The following is a 16,854-nucleotide window of genomic DNA, read 5'->3' as shown; positions in this document are numbered from 1 at the left end:
CCAGATCCAAGCTTCGATTTTAGAAATCCAATATGGCACGAGCGAGGTTACAGTATTCTATGGTATATATCGCAATTGGGCCGGGTGGCCACAAAAAGCTTCAATTCCCTCATATAAATAACCATAATTTTACGAACGTTGATATTCTTCAAGCAAGGACATTGTCTCGGAACGTCTTGCTTGGGTATGCTTAGATGAAAAACAGGCATGGTCTTCTGTGTAAACACATCAGATAGTGGTATAAAATTGTCTTTGTCCAGACTAGATCTCAAATCTGAGATACGATGACTAGATATAGACTTCTGATTTATGATACGCAAGAGAAACATAGTCTTCTGTCCTGCAGTATCCAGCCTTCTCATCAAGCTTTCTGTGCAAAAGTTAGCCGAATGTCCATGATCCAAAAAAACATATGTTTGCAACACTGTGTTCCCCTTGCTGTTCCATGTCTGGTAAGATAGAGAAAATACAGGTTTCTTCAACGGCCCCAATATGGACATTTATATGAGGCGAGGTAACAGTGGAGCGGCACCTCCTGGTGCCGGTAGTTAGTCGAACCCTGCGGTCGGTTACCTTGGCCATGTGACGGTGGGAGGGGATTGTTTTCGCGCGTTGTCTGGTATTGCCCCATTGATTACTACGACCAGCGTTGTGGTAAGGTCGTTTTTTGCGTTAGCTGTCGTTTGATCCTTGTTCCGCTACCACATCAAACCACATCAAATGCGTGTTTTCACACTGGACTCATATTTAGGTTATACCTGTTATTAATGTAATCCTAATCCCCATGTATCAGTTTCATTGTTATGTTTATCATTATTCTATTTTTTTGTTTTGTTTTGTCTTTGGTTTTTGGAAAAAAAACGAATAAAAAGATTTTGAAAGAAAAGATCCTTGTTGTTTGCACCGCTTTGAGAATAAAGCTCGTTTGTGAAAACGACTGCCATCTCGACTCGCTAAAACAGCATCATTCGCAATTGGCTTCTCCTGTTCTGTATGCTCCGGCTTCTTCTCTGTATTCTTCTGTTCAGAGTGAAGTAATTCGGGATGATCTTGTTTGGACGTATCACAAGTCACACAACTCTTGCAGCCTTTTCTAATGGACTCTTAAGGACTCTTATGTCCTTTCTTCAAACATCCAAAGCAGATTCCCTTCTCCTTTAAGTAGTGCATCTTTTCTTTATATCCCTTCAGCTTGATCCTTCGACACCACCTTATGGTGTGGTTGGTTTTATCACAGGACAAACAATAGCCTTGAGAGTTAATGGTAGATGCATCTCTTTTCATTCCACCTGTTGTTGAAATTCATTTCACTGATGTTCCTAAAGGTATTACAGCAGTAGCAAATCTGCTTTCTTTTGGTCCTGATCTTCCCCGTTTAGCAAAAGTAGAACATTTGACAGCTGTAATTGGTTTAGGATCCTGAATTCTTCCATGAAGCGGATCTCACATTATCCATACTTCCCTTTCCATGAAATTCACCAGGCCGGGAACCTTGGTTCCACGTCTATCGCTTTCCCGTATCTGACCTGCTCTTTCCCTCCACTTCATTCTAAGGATATAGGGCAATTTTAGAATGATAGTCTTGATGTTAATAGCAACATTCATTTCTTCCATATGGCTGAGATTTTCCATCGAGTTACAACAACTTCCAAGAAATATCGCAAACTCATGCAATTCCTTCCCATCTTCTGCCTTTATAACCGACCAAGCGGAGGCCTTTGCCATGTATACATTAGCAATCTTCTGTTCGTTACCAAAATGTTCTTTAAGCAAATGTATTGTTCTTTGATAGCCCTCGACTGAATAAAAATGTCGACAACTGTGAACAAGCTGCTTTGAATATCCGCTTGTGTATTGGTCCAGAAAATGTAAGCGATCTCACTCATTAGTAGTTTTCCTTTCCACTCCTTCCTCAAATGCAAAGATTCATCCTGCAAAAGATCGCCGACAAAATAGGAATTTCTCTTGGAGGTAAGATAGATGGAGATAGATTGTGTTGAGCTAAAAGCTTAGTAATTTCATTTCGATTCTTCACCAAGTCAGAGAAATCACGTTGAAATCCCTTATTCGACACAGAGGGAGTAGTGTTACCAGCCCTCTGTGAATCTCTACTCGTATGAGTCTGTATACCAGGCCTCAGAGATGTGCTGAATTATGTGGGTCTTGACTCGTGCCTTAACAGATGGTTCAAAGGTTATTCGCTTCTGTTTAACGACCTGTGGTTGAGATGGAGCTTTATCGACCATCCACTTACTCAGTGCTGGCTTTGAATGGCGAGACTGGTCTTACTCTGGTGGCTGTTGATTTTTATTTAGCTGCATTTTCCCTTTGATCAGTTTCTTTTCTCAAATAAGAGCTCATCCCCTCTATGAGAGGGAAGGTGAATACCGAAGGCAAAGTGTTGTACATGGATGCGCAGAGTATAAGAAATAAAGTGGACGAGCTTGAGGCGCAGTTAGAAATTTGCAAGTATGATGTTATGGGGATTACAGCGGCATGGCTGCAACAAGGCTAGGGCTGGGAACTGAATATTCAAGTGTATACATCCTATCGAAAAGACAGACAGGTTAGTAGAGGGGGTGGTGTAGCTCTGTTGGTGAGGAATACAATTCAGTCCCTTGCTAGGGGTGACATGGAAACAGGAGATGTGGAGTCAGTATGAATAGAACTAAGGAGTGAATCCAAGCGCAACATTTTATTCACATAGAAAGGTTGAAGAGGAAGCTGTTCAAACGTGAACGGGATGTCAACGTCTGAACCAACATAATAATCAGGAAACCTCAAGGGGATGTGGATAAAACAGAACGACAAGCCACTAGAGAAAAGTTAAAATAATCCGGAAGGAAATGAAATAAAACGAATGGCATAGGAAACTAAAATGAAACAAGGGAACCTTTACTTCCTGTCCACGCTGCAGCCTAACGAGCATCTTTTCACTCCTTCCAACTTCTGACTATGGTCTTCCACCTCAAAAATCAACTGTTACTCCTGCCACGGGGCTGTCCAGAGGCGTAGCTGCTGCCTCACAACGTCGGGTTGGATCCTGTCTCCTGGTGCTGTTTGTGCGGAGTTTGTACGTTCTCCTGGTGGCCGCGTGGGATTTCTCCAGGTGCGCGGCATTTCCTTTCACACAAAGACGTGCAGGTTTGTGGGTTTATATTTTCCGTAAATTGCCCCTAATGTGTAGGATGTGAAAGTGAATACAAAAATTGCACTGTACTTTTTACATTCCCAGCATCTGAAGCTTTCTGTCAGGGGCTGTTTACAACTCGCCAGTGGCGAGGATCTGGAAGGCTCTGGCATTTGAGGTGGCGGAGGGGGGAGGGGGGAGGGGGGTGGAATTTGGCTGATTAAAATTCATCTCATTCGGGGGCTGAAAGGGATAAAAGAAGATTCGAGCATGTGAGGAGAGAGTTTGCGCGGGAAAATATCAAATGGTTGTGAATACGATGACTCCCATCATTAAAGAGGAAATAGATTGGAATTTTCTGCCTGCCATCGCAGTGAGAACTGTGGGGAATCCGCTGTGGTGGATGTTTATGTTAACTTTTATGTAGTTTTGTGACTTGTTGCTCTTTATTGTTGTTTTTCTTTTGCCTGTTTTAGTTAAAGTTAGTTAAATTTTGTTTATTAGGTTCTGTGTGTGTGGGTGGGGGGGGGGGGCATGGTTTTAGTCTCTTCCTTCGGGGGGGTGCGACTTTTTCTTGTCGTCTCCGTCTCCGTCTGCGGTGAGGCCTAATGGCGGAGCTGTGACGGCGTTACGGCGTTCCGTCGTTCGAGCGGCGGCCCGACCTGGAGCGGTGGCGGCATTCTGGCGTTCCGGTGGCGGTCCCGACTTCGGATGCTCGGCCGCGGGCCAGTAGACGACATCGTCGGGAGCTCGCAGGACACACGTTGGTGACATGTTTTTCCGGAGCACCCGCAACAACAGCTTCGTCCGCTGGACTGGAGTGTGGCAGCTTCGGCAGCTTCGACCACTCTGGGCCGCGGACTTTGTACCGGCCCGTTCGCGGAGCTCGGTTGAGCCGCGGGACTTATTTACCATCACCCGGTGGGAACACAACATCGGAGGCCTGGATCGCCTCAGCGCCGAGGGAGAACAAGGGGGGAAGAGACAAAGACTTTAAGACTTTTGCCTTCCATCACAATGAGGAGGTGTCTGGTGAACTCACTGTGGTGGATGTTAAATTTGTGTTTATTGTTTGTTTATTGTTTGTTTTTGTTATTCGTATTATATGTATGACTGCAAGGCAACGACATTTCGTTCAGACCGAAAGGTCTGAATGACAATAAAGGATACTTTGATACTTTGATACTTGATACTCTTCGCATGGCTGTATGGTAATTCGCACATCACTGACAGACTGCGTTAATTGTTACATATGACAATAAAATACCCTTGAAACCTTTATACTTTTACCGGGATATCTTACGAACGCCATGGGAGTGTCCGCAAAAACGAGTATTGTTTGTATCCCCGCACGAGGGTTGGGTGCTGACCAGAATGTTGGTCCGTAATACGAAGAAGTTCAAAGGTTTTTCAACAGTTGTCTTGGAAGTGGGAATCTAGAAAGAGTTGCGAGTAATGGAATGTGTAAAATTGAAGCGGAATTGCCAGGGGTTATGTTGGTGTTGCGGGTGGATGGCGGTGGGTGCTTTCTGTTTCAGGCAGGGAAACATGAGTGGCGGAGACTGTTTACAAAAGAGGAAGCATCAACGGCGATTTACTGGCCCTTGTGGACACCGAAGTGAGAACACTCAGAAGAGATGTAACTGACAGACTGCGAATGGGATATTGTTATGTGTTACGTTTAAGAAGGAACTGCAGATGCTGGAAAATCGAAGGTAGACAAAAATGCTGGAGAAACTCAGTGAGGCAGCATATATGGAGCGAAGGAAATAGGCGACGTTTCGGGTCGAGACCCTTCTTCAGACTGATGTGGGGGTGCTGGCTGCGGGAAGAAGAAAGGAAGAGGCGGAGACAGTGGGCTGTGGGAGAGCTGGGAATGGGAGGGGAAAGAAGGAGAAAGCAGGGACTACCTAAAATTGTAGTAGTCAATGTTCATACCGCTGGGGTGTAAACTACCCAAGCGAAATATGAGGTGCTGCTCCTCCAATTTATGGTGGGACTCACTCTGGCCATGGAGGAGCCCCAGGCCAGAAAGGTCGGATTCAGAATGGTAGGGGGAGTTGAAGTGGTGAGCCACCGGGAGATCAGGTTGGTAATTGCGAACAGAGCAGAGTTGTTGGGCGAAACGATCGCAAAGCCTACGCTTGGTCTCACCGATGTAGGGTAGCTGTCACCTAGAGCAGCGGATGCAACAGATGAGGTTGGAGAAGGAGCAGGTGAACCTCTGCCGCACCTGGAAAGACTGCTTGGGTCCTTGAATGGAGTCAAGTGGGGGAGGTAAAGCGAGACGTTTAGCGTTTCCTGCGGTTGCAAGGGAAAGTGCCTGGAGACGGGGTGGTTTGGGTGGGAAGGGACGAATTGACCAGGGAGTTACGGTGGGAGCGATCTCTGCGGAAAGCCGAAAGGGGAGGGACATGGGAAGATGTGGCCAGTGGTGGGATACTGTTGGAGGTGACGAAAATGCCGGGGGATTATTTGTTGCATGTGACGGCTGGTGGGGTGGAAGGTGAGGACAAAGGGGACTCTGCACGTGAGGAGTGGGGGGATGGGGAGTGAGAGCAGAGTTCCGGGGTATATAAGAGACCCTGGTGATTGCCTCATCTATAGTAGACGAGGGGAATCCCCGTTCCCTAAAGAATGAGGATATCTCCGATGCCCTGGTTAGGAACACCTCATTCTGGGTGCAGATGCGGCGTAGACGGAGGATGTGGGAGTAGGGGATGTAGTCTTTACAGGAAGCTGAGGTGGGAAGACGTGTAGTCCAGATAGCCATGGGAGTCACTGGGTTTACAGTAGATGCCTGTCAGTATCCAGTCACCTGCGATGGAAATAATGAGGTCGAGAAACTGTAGGGATATGTCGGAAATGGTCCAGGTGTATTTGCGCGCCGGATGGAAGTTAGTGGTGAATTGGATGAAGTCAGTACGTTCTGTATGGGTGCAGGAGGTAGCACCAATGCAGTCGACGATGTAGCAGAGGTAGAGTTCGGGGATAAGGCCACGGTACGCCTCGAATAAAGATTGTTCGACGTACCCTGGAAAGAGTCAGGCATTGCTTGGGCCCATGCGCGTCCCCATAGTTACGCCTTGGATTTGGAGGAAATGGGAGGAGTCAAACGAAAAGTTGTTAAGGGTAAGGACCAACTCCGCTAGGTGGAGGAGAGTAACGGTAGACGGGGATTGGTTGGTTCTGCGGTCGACGACGAAATGGGGGGCTTTAAGACCCTCCAGGTGGGGGATGGAGGTGTAGAGTGACTGGACATCCATGGTGCAGATGAGGGGATGGGGCCTAGCAAACGGAAGTCATGGAGGAGACGAGGAACGTGTGAGATGTCTTGAACATGCGTAGGGAGAGATTTAACCAAGGGGTATAGGTTGTAGTCGAAGTATGTGGAAATATGTGGAATTATGGGGCACGAACAGGTAGAAACAATGGTCTGCCAGGACAGTCAGATTTATGGTTTTGGGGGAGAAGGTAAACTCGGGTCGTGCGCGGCTGGGGAACGATGAGGTTGGAGGCTTGGGAGGGCAGGAAGCCGGAAGTAACGAAGTCAGTGATAGTGTTAGAGATAGTGGCCTGGTGCTCGTCTGTGGGGTCATGCTCCAAGGATAAGTAGGTGGAGGTGTCTGAGAGTTGGCGAGTGTCCTCAGCCTTGCAGAGATCAGCGCGCCAGACTACCACGGCACCTTCATTGTTGGCAGGTTTGATCACCCAGTCTGGGTTGTTGCAAAGTAATTACATCAGTGGAAGGGGGGAGAGTTTAAAGTGAGACAGGGGGTGTGGAGAAGTTGAGGCGGTTGATGTCCCGCCGGCAGTTTAAAATAAAAGGTTATAGGCACTGACAGAAGTCTAAAGAATGGTCTCGACCCTGAAACGTCACCCATTCCATCTATCCGGACATGCTGCCTGTTTCGCTGAGCTGCTCCAGCATTTTGTGTCTATTTCAGAGTATTTTTGCTTTGCCTCCTTAAGGCTCACATGTTAACGGTGGCGAAACCTCATATTATTCTTGTGCAGCTTGAATCCCAACAGTATGAATCCACATTGTCCACATTTAGGTAACGGCAATCACCCCTACACCCCAACCCGGCGTGGACTCGCATGCATGTCTCCCTCCGTTCATATACATTCCATTTCAAGCTTCTAAAGACATAACCCTTCAATCCTTGTGTCTCACATCTGTCTTTTCATCTCTGGCCTTTGTCCAAATATCTGCCTGCAAAATACCCCCACCCTCCACCGTCACGTGTATCCACCTATTACCTGCCAGACTTTGCCCTATCCCTCCTCCCTATAGCTCCCCAACCCGCCCACTACCACCAGTCTGAAGAACGATCCCGATCTGAAACCTCGCCTATCCATGGTCTGTGGGGAGTCTCCCTGTTCCGCAGAGTTTTTGCCTTTTTCCTCTGCTCCACCTGATGGATATATCTCAACCTGAACAAGCTTTCTTTTGGTTTCTCTTATTGTCCCCGTGTCAACGGTGTAGCAGTGGATACTCGCATCGGCCCATTTATGCCTGCCTTTTCGTTGATTACAGCGAATGCTCTTTGCTCTACACATAACCAGCATCATCCCCAAACATGTATCTGCTGCATCGATGACTGTGTCTGGGCTTCCTCCTGCACACAGGGACTGATTGATTGCGTCAATTTCACTAATAATTTCGACCCAGCCCTAACCTTATTTGGTCTATCTGTGATAACTTTCTCCAGTCTCTTGAGATCTCTGGATCAATCACAGGTGACAGAATAGAATATCCACCGACACGTGGTAAACATAGAAAACATAGAAACATAGAAAGTAGGTGCGAGAGTAGACCACCAGGTCCGTCGAGCCCGCACCGCCATTCGCTCATGGCTGAACACTAAACAGACACACTTACCCACAAACAGTAGACACAAGACACAGAACACAAGACACTACCCTCCCCTTCATACCGCTATCACCCCTCTCCACCCCAAGAACCGCGTGATCTCCTGGGGGAGGCAAAAAACCGGATAAAAACCCAGGTCCAATTCGGGAAAAAAAATCCGGGAAATTCCTCTCCGACCCCAATCCAGGCGATCGACACTTGTCCAGGAGATCACTCAGGTCTTACTATACTAACCATACCTAGGTCCATATCCCTGCCCTCTCCCCGTAGCCCCTTATCCCCTCGGCAGCTAAAAAAACATCTATTCTAGACTTAAATATATTTAACGTTTCTGCTTCCACTGCTCCCTGGGGCAGTGAATTCCATAAATTAACCACCCTCTTGGTGAAGAAGTTCTTCCTCATCTCAGTTTTAAAAGAGCCCCCCCTTATTCTGCAACTATGTCCCCTAGTTCTAGTTTCCCCGATCATTGGGAACATCCTCGGTGCATCCACCCGATCAAGGCCCCTCACGATCTTATATGTTTCAATGAGATCGCCTCTCATTCTCCTAAACTCCAAAGAGTAGAGCTCCAGCTTACTTAACCTTTCCTCATATGTCAATCCCCTCATTGCAGGAATTAATCTTGTAAACCTTCGCTGCACTGCCTCCAGGGCTAGTACATCCTTCCTTAAGTATGGACCCCAGAACTGTACACAGTATTCCAAATGTGGTCTCACTAATACTGTGTACAGCTGCAGCAAGACCTCCGTGTTTTTATACTCAATCCCCCTAGCAATAAAGGCCAAAACTCCATTGGCCTTCCTGATTGCTTGCTGCACCTGCATACTGACCTTTAGTGATTCATGTACTAATACCCCTAGATCCCTTTGCGTTGCATTACAACGCAGCTCCTCCTCATTTAGAAAATAACTTGCCCTATCATTTTTTTTCCCCAAAGTGAATGACTTCACATTTATTAGTATTAAATTTCATCTGCCAAGTTGTTGCCCACTCACCTAGCTTATCTATATCCATTTGCAGACTCTTCCTATCCTCCTCATCCCCAACTTTTCCTCCCATTTTTGTATCGTCCGCAAATTTTGATATATTACACTTGGTTCCCTCCTCCAAATCATTTATATAAATTGTGAACAACTGGGGTCCCAGCACCGACCCTTGCGGAACCCCGCTAGTTACCGGTTGCCATCCCGAGTATGAACCATTTATCCCCACTCTCTGCTTCCTATTTGTCAGCCAATCCTCTACCCATGCTAATATATTACCCCCAATCCCATAATTTTTTATTTTTAGCAATAGTCTCTTATGTGGCACCTTGTCAAAAGCCTTTTGGAAGTCCAAGTATACCACATCCACCGGTTCCCCTTTATCCACCCGGGTTGTTACTTCCTCAAAGAATTCGAGCAGATTCGTTAAACAGGATTTCCCCTTCACAAAACCATGCTGGTTCTGTCCGATGAAGTCATGTTTATCCAAGTGCCCCGTTAGTGGTAGAAACCCATTGATTCTCGCAGCTACCTTTACTACACCTACACCTCTTGCAAGGTCTCCATCTCTTACTCTGAGTCTCTCCACCTCTCTCCAACTGCTCCCAAGAAAATGCTTCCACTCCAGGACATCTGAGATGTCCCCTTCACGTTTTAAGATTACAAAAAAGCTAATGGGTGTTGTTTCAGTGTCTCACACTCATTCTTGACAAAATAAGAAAAAATAATATCAAACCTTCATCCAAAGTATCTTTTAAGTTTTTCAGTCTTTCGATTAAACACGGCGAGAATGAAAAAAGATTACTGACCATAACCAGAACAGTGTAAGGCGTGGTAAACCGAGATTGCATTATTTTTTATCTCCCGCGCTCTCTTAAGCATTTATGCAGAACATTGTGCTGTAATTGTTATATGGTTATATGGTTATATTGGAAAAGGCTCAAAAAGACAAATTCCGATAAAATGTTTATTATTCAAAGAATGTAACTTTGATCTCTCTTCCATGGGAATATCTAACCAGTCAGTGTCCTACATGTGCGCATTAGCAGAATAAAGATGTTTTTATGCAAGCTCTCGGACTAACATCAAATGCAGGGATCTCAAAGCAAATCGATATGTGTGTGTGTGATTATACAGCGAGTGAAGACAATGCAGTGAAGATCTGCTTCTCATGTTGCTGGATAGGTGAGAGGTATGTGTTGTCCAATGTAACGCAGAACCTTTTCATCACTTCAGGACTCGCGTTGGAAGAAAGTACCTGAGGAATAAAACCATTGCGTAAGCTAAAATGTACAATGTAGTTAAATAGAACTAGTCGTGATAACATTGTCTCCATTAAATCCTCTTAATTACCAATGCATGGTCTAAGCATACGGAAAATATTTCCTGAAAATTAATAGATACCGGCGTCATGATATCATGTGAAGGCAATGTAAAAGTAACTTGTTTTTTTAATTTCAACGGAAACATATCCAATGTTCTCATTGATCAATTTAATTCGTATCGTGTCACTGATATTTCACCACAGTCCTCATTGTTCGGTGGGAAAAGCATCCTGAATTGCACAACTCCCAACCCACACGTCGCTGGTGTCGGGATACAGACAGAGGAAGCAAACAATGACATGTTTTCCTTACCGCCTTCATGGCTCTGATGTAAAACATGGAGACGAGTCGCCGACCCCAATGGGTGCTGCAAGGGCAGGAACAGTGAATGTGCCGCAGTGAAGTTGGTCATTGCTGTTTGTAGAGCAGGCAGCCGGGAAAGCAGGATCGGTGAGAATCTGCGGAGTCCGCTCTGCGGGAGTGATAAAGAATGACATGAATCTCAGCGCGTGAGAGACGACATCGCACGGCGAGGTTTGTCCAATTATGAAAGAACTGCGACATTGGAATAATCATCAGGACGGATTGTGTATAATTCTGTTTTGTGAAAGGGCCCGCTGTTGGTGCACGGTGACTGGGAATGGTTTCTGTTTTCTACCACCATTCAAGTGCAGGTTTACAACACAGTATATGGGAAACAAAAGCAGACATGAACATGCAATATCTGATTGTCATGTGGTCGACATTACAGTCGGGAAGTGGCACCTTGTTGGAGTGAGAACATAACTGCTCGTGAGCTGCTTTCTCGGAACATTGTTTATTATTTCATGAAAACTTTAAAGCTCGGAAGTGAATACAGAAAAACCTCAATCCGTGGAACGATTTTACACACAGGTGCCCGGTTACTGTGCGATGGAAGAGACTGAACTCACCGTCATTGTCGACATCATCGTCGGCAACTATGATCTTCAGAAGGTCATCGCCGCCAGCGCCCATCGAGAACTGACAGTCCGGAGAAGGGTTGAAGGGTTTCGGCCCGAAACGTCGCCTATTTACTTCGCTCCATAGATGCTGCTGCACCCGCTGAGTTCCTCCAGCAATTTTGTGGACAGTCCGGAGAAGGGATGGTTTTACTCTCGGCATCGTCATACTCGTCAGGAACCAGGTCTAGGAGGAAGCATAAGCCAGAAAGATGATCATGGAAGTCAATATTGTACAGCAAGCTCCACCTGGTGAGAGATTCTGTTGATGGTGTGAATGGGGATTTGGAAGGAAGAACTTGAGCCGTCTTGTGGCCATGAACTAATTAATTGCGCATCAAGCTTGCGCATTCATTTCACACAGCAAGGCCTACAACGCATTGTGTGTCAAAGGAGAAACATTGAATGTTTCGTTCAATCACACAGTTGGTTACAGACGAGAGGTATCTTCAAATTCAAACTCGACCACTGTTTTCTCGGAAAGCAAATCTCTTCCAACATCTTGAGATCTTTTCCCACTCATTTTCCACTCGGCGGACATTTTCGCGCACATTTCTATGTTCATTTCTGATCACAGGCAGAATGAAATAAAATAAGAAAAAAAGGAAAATAAAAATACCAACCGTGAACACTGGAGGAGTTTCCTTCGGGATGATCTTGTGCAAGAAGTGAACCATCCAGAGGGTCGCTGGTGTAATATTCGATTTGATCAATGGAACCAGAGACTAAAAGTCAACACAGCACAAGCAACAGTTATAAAACTCTCCAATTTCAGGTTCCATATTTTACTTGCACTTTTCTTTCTCTTCTGATTCCAACTTCTGACGCCATTTTACTTCTCCATTTCTCCGCTTATCAACTCCAGCCTTCGTGCCGATCTCCACTCTTCTCCTCCAATTTCACGCATCTGCAAATTAACCGCCCCCCGTATGGATTTACCTCTCATATTTTAGATTTTGCCCCACCTCTTGCCCTCGCTTCTTTCTATTATCTGCCTCATGGTCCTCTTGAAGAAGGGTCCCGACACCAAAGCCCCTCTGCCCATTTCCCGTCATAGATTCTGCCTGACCGCTGTGATCCTCCAGCAGATTGTTTTTATTGCCTGACGTATCTGGTGTTTTTGTTTTCTTTTTATTAAGTGATCATTAATGCGATTATTGGAATCGAGGCCACATTTATCCTTTCAAAAGTGGATGTCAGGTGCAAATACTCACCTGAATCATGTGTCTGACTGAAATTGTTGGCAGCAGGAATATCCTCAATCTCTTCATGACTTGCCTGGTAAAAGCCGATCGGTGATCCCCTGCCATTAATATCTGTAGCTGCCGGAGACACGGTTGGGTTTAACTTACTGACATGCAAGACTTGAATTTAACAGTTCAACCTTTGTCAACAAGATGCAAAATGGTAACGCGTTGATAATCAAGGTACTGTGTTGGTGAGCAGAAACATCGAAGAATCCCGCTGCACGGATAATGTCTAATTACAAAAACGAGCTAATGATATTAACATCGGGAAGATCTAAAGCATGCTGCGTCAGTAGGACTTCCTCACGTTGACAATGATTACATTCAGGGTGGCGTTGCTAGGTATCTGCAGATAGCAGCAGAGTGACGAACGGTGGCGAGAAAATGAAATTTTCGCTGATTTGTCAATTTAGGAAGTGACAGATAAGTGAGCGATAAGGATTGCGTTGCATCAAATGAATGTTAAGAAATGGAGAATAGGGAAATCCTAGTTCATTAAACGCGAGAAAAGTGCAACATCTCGATGTGATGAATAGAATCTAATCAGAATGTTCGAGGTTCTGCAGCGGGTTCGCATAAGTGAAATGAGCCAAATGTTGAACAGATATTTGAACGACGGTCACGTGACCAATCGAGCAGGCATCCAACAAGAAAACATTAACCTTTCCACTCTGTTAATACAAATGGAGAATTCGAATAGAACTGCTTAAAGTGTTACAACATATACTTATTTCATAATGCAAGAACATTGGGGAAAGTGGTTGGAACCGGAGTCTCACCGAGTTGTGAAATACTATCCGGAACAATAATTGTGTCAAGTTGAACCTCACCTCTTTTTGCTGCCCGTCTCCGTGATATCATCATCAGTGCGAGTAATTCACAGATGAGGACGATTCCAAGGGTTATACAGGCGACAACAATCATAGAGGGCATCTTATTCCCCAACACTGAAATACAAATTCAGGGATAACTTCATAACAGACGTTGTAGCTTCATAGTTAATGCAGGCGCAGCGAACTTTCATTAATTTTCACCTCTGATTGTGCATCTTCCTTCGCCACGAATGTTCCCAATAATCCTCTGGGGACATTGCAGCAGATTAACGCGTGAGAGGAACCCAATAAAAAGACTATTTCTCAATGGGCCTGGTTTATCAGGACCATCCCTTGCAGTGGTCCCCGTTGGCTGCAGGCCGCGTGATATCTCATGCCAGGGAGGACAAACTCGACCGACGCTAGTTATTTTGGTTTCCACTCACAGTTCCACTTACATGTCTGGATTTGGAACGATTGCCCGGGCAAGATTGAGTATAGAAGTTGGGATGTAATGTTAAAATTGTACAAGGCATTGGTGAGGCCAATTCTGGAGTATGGTGTACAATTTTGGTCGCCTAATTATAGGAAGGATGTCAACAAAATAGAGAGAGTACAGAGGAGATTTACTAGAATGTTGCCTGGGTTTCAGCAACTAAGTTACAGAGAAAGGTTGAACAAGTTAGGGCTTTATTCTTTGGAGCGCAGAAGGTTAAGGGGGTACTTGATAGAGGTTTTTAAAATGATGAGAGGGATAGACAGAGTTGACGTGGAAAAGCTTTTCCCACTGAGAGTAGGGAAGATTCAAACAAGGGGACATGACTTGAGAATTAAAGGACTGAAGTTTAGGGGTAACATGAGGGGGAACTTCTCTACTCAGAGAGTGGTAGCTGTGTGGAATGAGCTTCCAGTGAGGGTGGTGGAGGCAGGTTCGTTTTTATCATTTAAAAATAAATTGGATAGTTATATGGATGGGAAAGGAATGGAGGGTTATGGTCTGAGCGCAGGTATATGGGACTAGGGGAGCTTATGTGTTCGGCACGGACTAGAAGGGTCGAGATGGCCTGTTTTCGTGCTGTAATTGTTATATGGTTATATGGTTAAGAACACATACAAATATTCCCAGAATAGCCGCGTCTGCAAATAGGTTGTGTGATTCAATGATCACCAAGCATCTCGAGATAGAGGAACTCGAATAGAAAGATACATTTTCGGAGTCGAGTTTGAACTAGTTTATTGAAAACAAGACAAGCAATAACACTCATAATTAGGGCTCTGCCGTTGGCGTTTAGTTTGATATTTTTCTGCCGATGACCACTACACAGGGGTTATGGCGGCACAAAGAGATGTGGTGAAGTCAACGGAATTCCCTGTCGTGCTGGACGGAACGGGATGAATACAGAACATATCGGAAAGTCTTCATTCCTAAACAGTGGCGCACTGTATCCAACTAGCAGATTCATGATTATATTCAAACATAGTGTGTATTCACACAGCTCGGCACACACCCGATGTCATAAAATCCAAATCAGAGGAATACTGACACCAAGAAGTGCATGTCCTAAATGTTGCCATCGTTTTGCTCAGGATGATGCGTGTTACAAAGGGCCGAACATGTATGAAATGCACTGAGGAAGTCATCAGGGGTATTTCGACAATACTTTATTAAAGAGCGAACCCTTTTCACCACAGACTCGAAATACAACCGTCAGTTAGGAATAATGACAGCGACAAATTCTTCTCAACGTCAAAACTTATCTTGGTTCCAACACATGATACAAATTCATTAATAGCCGCTACTCTAAAATCAGCAATCCTAACCGAAAAGCGCATAGAAATTCTACCGACTGCCCCTTTCATGGAGGCAGCTTTATTGGGGGTGTCGAGGGCGGCAACAATGCGGACGTCCGCATTCTGTGACGTCACAAATATATTTTGGCTGGAGTAGGACACAGTTTTAGAAGTTTACAAGACTGGTTCCAATTCTGGGCTAAACAATGTGTAAACTATCCATCGTGTACTTTAGTAATTAGCAAATCTTACCAAGCGAGTATCAGCATTGTCAGCAAAGATTGGAATTCTAAACATCAACATCGCGTGAATAATAAATACCTGAAATAGAAGTATAGGAGTATTGAAGCTGGGATGTAATGTTAAAATTGTACAAGGCATTGGTGAGACCAAATCTGGAGTATGGTGTACAATTTTGGTCGCCCAATTATAGGAAGGATGTCAACAAAATAGAGAGAGTACAGAGGAGATTTACTAGAATGTTGCCTGGGTTTCAACAACTAAGTTACAGAGATAGGTTGAATAAGTTAGGTCTTTATTCTCTGGAGCGCAGAAGGTTAAGGGGGGACTTGATAGAGGTCTTTAAAATGATGAGAGGGGTAGACAGAGTTGATGTGATCAAGCTTTTCCCTTTGAGAATAGGGAAAATTCAAACAAGAGGACATGACTTCAGAATTAAGGGACAGACGTTTAGGGGTAACATGAGGGGGAACTTCTTTACTCAGAGAGTGGTAGCGGTGTGGAATGAGCTTCCAGTGGAAGTGGTGGCGGCAGGTTCGTTGGTATCATTTAAACATAAATTGGATAGGCATATGGATGAGAAGGGAATGGAGGGTTATGGCATGAGTGCAGGCAGGTGGGACTAAGGGAAAAAAGTTGTTCGGCACGGACTTGTAGGGCCGAGATGGCCTGTTTTCGTGCTGTAATTGTTATATGGTTATATGGTTATATGAAATGCTGGAGCCAGTGGGAGTCAAAACTGGACCTGTGAACATTATTGCAAACACATCAACTTAATCTAATTAGGTTTTCTGCATTGAAGAAACTAAAAATCACATTTAATTATGATGTTAAAGTGTTATAATGATCCAGGAATCTATCGACCAAGACGTACCGGAACAAATAACAATGACATCTTCCTTGTGATCGCAGTCATGCTGACCGAGCGGTGAAGCCAGACAACGGGACAGGAATGATTCAGTTCCTGTGCATTTGACTTCATCCAGCCAGATATCCCCAGAGACTGGGACAATTGGAGCCGCTCCTGGAGTCCAACGAGCAGCGCCACATCCCAACTGTCTGCAGACGACATTGGCATCGGCAAGATCCCAGGAGTCATCACACACTGTGCCCCAGCTGTTGTTGAACAATAACTGAACCCTTCCGGAGCAATTGTTATTAATTGTTGCTGCCGCCATCAAGCCGCAGTGGTAGATCTATAAAGTTACAAATAATCACTTATTATGCGTTAAATACACATCCGGAATTGACGTCAGGCTGATGCTAAAATTAATAAAATGACTCGCCTGGTAAACGGCGAGATTGAGATTAATTTCCATCATCACAGGCCTTTCCACTGGATCTCTCTGGCATTTCGGCATCTGTGGAGAAGACGTGGATGCTGACGGTTTTGTACATTCAGGGTTAATATGTCAGCTGCCATATGATGTCTTTATTGTGTTACCTTCACATACAACACCTGCATCC

The 16,854-nt window shown here is 45.0% G+C and overlaps 1 long non-coding RNA gene across 1 annotated transcript; it reads right to left on the bottom strand.

Annotated features, from left to right (window-relative positions):
- Positions 1 to 10,198: 10,198 nt before the first annotated feature.
- Positions 10,199 to 11,336, bottom strand: LOC116967478. Its single transcript, XR_004410230.1, has 3 exons — positions 11,250 to 11,336; positions 10,630 to 10,789; positions 10,199 to 10,250 (listed from the first exon to the last, which is right to left on the bottom strand). It is a non-coding gene; the product is annotated as an uncharacterized LOC116967478 (long non-coding RNA).
- Positions 11,337 to 16,854: the final 5,518 nt, after the last annotated feature.

The sequence above is a fragment of the Amblyraja radiata genome, chromosome 39 (assembly GCF_010909765.2).
Source record: "Amblyraja radiata isolate CabotCenter1 chromosome 39, sAmbRad1.1.pri, whole genome shotgun sequence".
Taxonomy (NCBI): Eukaryota; Metazoa; Chordata; class Chondrichthyes; order Rajiformes; family Rajidae; genus Amblyraja; species Amblyraja radiata.
The sequence above is the reverse complement of the archived record's forward strand: the minus strand, read 5'-3'. Positions and strand labels throughout refer to the sequence as shown.